Raw genomic sequence first — 5,785 nt, 5'->3', positions numbered from 1 at the left:
GAGAAATGCAGTGAAGAAATCGATTGATAATTGTTCCTATTTAAACCCTTAAATGTGTAAATCGATTGCCCAATCGATTATGTTACAATTGCTGGGTAATGTCAATCGATTTAGTAATTATTACATTCAACGGCTAGTAAAGGAGAGTCACAACGGTCATATTGTAAATCGATTCCCAAGTTGATTTCCAGATTTACTCAATCGATGTCCAAATCGATTGTTTTAAAGTTGAAAGGTGAACTAGTCGATTTCCCAATCGACGCTCGGGCAAGGTAAAATTTTTTTTCTGAACTTTGAAGTCTGGGGCCAAAGCAATCGATTCCCAAATCGATTTAACTGGAAAACACTGCAAGCACCAGAAGTGTCCTGTGAAAGGGTTCAAAGATCAGACCTCACTAGGATCAATGATCCCTAGTTTCATCCTTATATGCAGGAAACTTTCTCTTGGTAAAGCTTTTGTGAAGATGTCAGCCAGCTGTTCAGCTGTGTTAACATACTCAAGCTTAATGATTCCATTTTGAAAGTGATCCCTTATAAAATGATGTCTTACTTCAATGTGCTTGGTCCTGGAGTGCATCACTGGATTCTTAGTAATACTTATTGCACTTGTGTTATCACACATGATAGGTACTGTTCCCAAGTCAACACCAAAATCCAATAAATGATGTTTCATCCAAAGAATCTGAGCACAACAGCTCCCATCTGCGATGTATTCAGCTTCAGCAGTCGATAAAGCAATGCTAGTCTGTTTCTTGCTGAACCACGACACAAGAGAGTTTCCAAGTAAATGACAAGTTCCAGAAGTTCTTTTCCTGTCTAGTTTGCATCCGGCAAAGTCTGAATCTGAGTAACCAACTAAGGTACAAGTTGATCCCTTCGGATACCACAAGCCGAGACTCTTAGTTCCTACTAGATATCTGAAAATCCTCTTAACTGCACTCAGGTGAGACTCCTTAGGATTTGATTGGTACCTTGCACGCATACAAACACTGAACATGATGTTTGGTCTGCTTGCTATAAGATAGAGCAAAGATCCTATCATACCCCGAAACCTAGTAACATCTACAGGTTTACCTTTCTCATCTCTGTCTAAGTAATTTCCTTGACTCATGAGAGTATCAATGGACTTAAGTTTCAAAACAAAATTTCTTTATCAAATCATTACAGTATTTAGTTTGACTAATGAAAATGCCTTGCTTACTTTGGTTAATTTGAAATCCCAAGAAATAAGATAGTTCACCCATCATTGACATTTCAAATTTACCTTTCATTAAATTTTCAAATTCTTTGCACAACTTATTGTTTGTAGATCCAAATATTATGTCATCAACATATACTTGGACAAGCAAGATATCATTTCCAGTAGTTTTTGTGAAAAGGGTCTTGTCAACATTTCCTCTTAAAAAGTTTTGTTGAATAAGGAAATTGCTGAGCTTCTCATACCAAGCTCTTGGAGCTTGTTTCAACCCATAGAGGGCCTTTGATAGCTTATACACATGATTAGGAAAATCAGGATTTTCAAAACCAGGTGTTTGGCTAACAAAAACTTCCTCTTGAAGGTCACCATTGAGAAAGGCACTTTTCACATCCATTTGATAAAGATTAAAGTCCATTATACAAGCATAAGCAAGAAGGATTCTAATGGCTTCTAACCTAGCTACAGGGGCATAGGTTTCATCAAAATCTATTCATTCCTCTTGACTATAACCCTTGGCTACTAGTCTAGCTTTGTTTCTGGTTATAACTCCATTCTCATCTAACTTGTTTCTGAACACCCACGTTGTTCCTATGATGTGCTTACCTTCTAGCTTAGGTACTAAACTCCACACCTTGTTTCTCTCAAACTGGTTTAACTCCTCTTGCATAGCAAGTATCCACTCACTATCTAACAGGGCTTCCTTAATGTTCTTAGGTTCAATCTAAGACACAAAGGCTGTAAAGTTACAAAACTGTCTAAGGTTCTTCCTAGTTGCAACACCTTTAGAGATATCCCCTATAATGTTATCTATGGGGTGGTTTCTGTTGAACTTCCATTCCTTAGGTAAATCACCAGTCCTTATAGGTTCTACACAGTCAGTTCTAGTTGGAGGGACAACTACAGGTTGTTCTAATGGTTCAGACTCTACAACTTTGTCCAAAAAGTCATCAACTATAGGAGGAGTTTTGTTCAAGTTTTCTGCAAAAAATTCATCAAACTTTACATGAACTGACTCTTCTATGGTCTTTGTTCTTTTGTTGTAGATTCTATAGGCCTTACTGGTTTGAGAGTATCCTAGAAAAATACCTTCATCTGCCTTAGGGTCAAACTTTCTTAGGTGCTCTTTGCCATTGTTCAACACAAAGCACTTACAACCAAAGATTCTAAAGTAGGAAAGGTTTGGTTTTCTACCCTTGTAAAGCTCATAGGGGGTTTTTCTAAGCAGGGGCCTAATGAGAACTCTATTGACAACATGAGTGGCTGTACTAATTGCATCTGCCCAAAAGTACTTAGGTAGGTTGGAGTCCTTAAGCATAGTCTTAGCTAACTCTTCTAAGGATCTAATTTTCCTCTCCACTACCCCATTTTGCTGTGGTATCCTAGGGGCAGAATGTATGTGGTTGATTCCATGTTGTTCACAATAAGTTTGAAAAGAATCATTTTGGAATTCACCTCCATGATCACTTTTAATTGATACAATTTTCTGGTCATTCTCATTTTGAACCAAAGTAGAAAATTTTTTAAAAGTTGAGAATGCCTCACTCTTGTGAGCCAGAAAATATGTCCATGTGAATCTGGAATAGTCATCAACCAACACATATCCATAAAGGAGTCACAAAGTCTATCCTTAGTAAACTTCTTATTAGGGAGACCTATAACTAGTTGTTTGCTAACAAGTCTATTCAAATGATCTATATGAATATGCGCTATACGTTTATGCCATAACCAAGTCTCATCTGAATTTGATAACAAACAACATATAGTACTTGGCAACGAATTAAAGTCTAACATATAAATGTTATTAATTCTATCACCAACTAGCTTTATGTGTTTGTCATCTTTATGCTCAATAATACAAGATTGTGATGAAAAACTTACCTGGAAGCCTTTATCACATAGTTGGCTTATACTCAGCAGATTGTGTTTAAGCCCTTCAACATACAAGACATTTTTGATTACTGCAGTTGACTCATTGCCTATGTCACCAATTCCAATAATCTTTCCTCTATTGTTGTCACCATATTTGACAAAACCTCCTTCCTTTAATGTCAAGGACAGGAATTTGGATTTGTCTCCTGTCATGTGCTTTGAGCATCCGCTATCTAAATACCAAGAATGCTTAGTGGATGTCAAGCACACCTGCAACACACAATCAGAATTTTATTTTAGGTCCCCAATTTAAATTGGGTCCTTGAAGGTTAGTGTCAAAAACAGATTTATTTGCTATCCTAACTTGCTTCCATCCTCTATTGGCTAGTTTTTTAAATTTGCAATTTGAAACAAAATGTCCCTTTCTGCAACAGAAATGACATTTGCCATCAAAGGATGAATGTTTATTTGGTTTAGTAAAGATGTCATACATATTCTTTGAAATAGCAGATTTCTGACCATGTTTGACATTTCTGGTTTGCATATAACCAATACCATATCTATTGTTATTCCTTTTAACATGCATATTGGGTTTATATCCTAAACCAGATTTTTCATTAACATGTCTTTGATTGCTAAGTATGACATTCAATTTATCTTTACTATTAGCAAACTTCAATAAATCAGATTTTAATGATGCAACATTTTTTTCAAGTTCAATGCATCTTGCAGATTTGTCATGTGAATCCTTTTTCAGTTGTTCACACAAATTTTCAATTTCTTTATAGTCATTTTTCATTTGCTCAAGCATTTTCTTTGTGCTTATCAACTGTTTAATAGAATTCACATAATCATCATGCAGTTCATTGAAAGCTTCTTGCAGTTCATCATAAGATGGATTAGATTGTGAACTAACCTCATTTTCTGATTCTGAGTCGGTATTTGCCATGAGACACAGATTTGCTTCTTCTTCATCTGAAGAGGCAGATGATTCTTCGTTGTCATTCCATGCAACATATGCTTTTCTGGTTTTGGTTACTGGTTCCTTGCCTTTTGGTTTTGTAGCTCTATTTTTGTTCTGCAACTTGTAACACTCCGACTTTATGTGACCTGTTTTGCCACACTCATAACATGTGATTGTCTTGTTGTCACTAGTCTTAGAACTGGATGGCTTTCTGAATTTGTTGTCTTTCTTTTTCATAAATTTCTTAAACTTCTTGACAAGTAAACCAATCTCAGGCTCTTCATCAGTTTCACTGCTTGATTCATCTGAGTAACTTTCTTGTTCAGTTTTTGATTGATGCGTTTGGGCTTTCAAAGACAGTCCTTTCTTTTTCCTGCTATCTTGCTCTGACTCATCTAGTCTATGCAACTCCATTTCGTGCTCCCTGAGCTTTCCAAATAGTGTTGCAGTGGTCATTTTTGCCAGATCTTTCGATTCAGCAATAGCAGTTATTTTGGGCTGCCATTCTCTGGTTAAACACCTCATGATCTTTCCGATTTGCTGTTCATTCTCCACCTGTTTTCCCAGGGCATGAAGGTTGTTTATAACATGTGTAAACCTTGTCTGTAGATCACTTATAGATTCATCTTTCCTCATGCTAAACAATTCATATTCATGCATAAGTGTATTTAACAAGCTCTTTTCACGTCTGTAGTGCCTTCATGTGTTTCTTGAAGAATGTCTCACATTTCCTTTGCTGATTTATAGTTTGATACCCTAAAGAATTCTTCTGCACACAAAGCATATGTTATAATATTCTTAGCTTTAGCATTATAACCTACCTTCTTTTTATCGTCCTCAGACCATTCGGATCTAGGCTTGGGGATCAGCAATTCATTTGTTCCAGCAATTTTAGGTATGTAGAGTCCATTTTCAACAGCATCTAGAATATCAATACAACTGGCTTCCAGAAATATCAGCATCCTATGTTTCCAATACATGTATGCGGTTCCATTGAAGGCTGGGGGCCTTGCAAGTGAAGCACCTTCTCCTAGAAAATCAACTGAGGCCATGTTCCTTTTATGAGTTTTACCTCTAAAAAAGTCAGGCTCTGGTGCCAATTGTTGATTATTATGACCTCGTAATTACAGAATATGGCAGTAGTTATCAAATTAAACCAATATAGAAAATCGAATACGTCTAGCATACGATTAAGATCGAACATACAATCATACGATGCAAGATTTATTCAGATTCATACACACAGCGGAATTATAATGCGGCATACAAGATTAACAATTAAATGTAAAAGGATAAGGGATAGAATGCACCAAGGTTTATCCTGGTTCAGTTGTCAATAAGACAACCTACATCCAGTCCTGACAATCCAACTGGATTTCAGCCTTTTCTCCAATAGAAAGAATTGAGACTTGTTTACAGATTGTCCAGTTTCCTCGAAACCTATCTATCTAACTCAATCTCTTTCCTATTGCTTAACATCCTTGCAGTCACTCGGTAGACTCACACAAAATCAAGTACAACTCCTTCTTGATGAGGCCTCTCACCCAAGAAGATCGCCACCAGTTTCTAGCTGGATTTTTCACAGCCGTTTCTTTACAAAGTATTTGTTACAAACAAAATAAAAGAAGTACAAAGTTTGTCTTCAATCTTGATCAATGTATCTCACAAGAATCTGGTTGTTCAATTTTGTGTTTGTGAGAACATTGTCTTTTCTCTCAAGAATCCTTTTTCAGCTCTCTCAATGATTATGGATA

This window comes from Cicer arietinum, chromosome 2, assembly GCF_000331145.2.
Source record: "Cicer arietinum cultivar CDC Frontier isolate Library 1 chromosome 2, Cicar.CDCFrontier_v2.0, whole genome shotgun sequence".
Classification (NCBI taxonomy): domain Eukaryota; kingdom Viridiplantae; phylum Streptophyta; class Magnoliopsida; order Fabales; family Fabaceae; genus Cicer; species Cicer arietinum.
The sequence above is the reverse complement of the archived record's forward strand: the minus strand, read 5'-3'. Positions refer to the sequence as shown.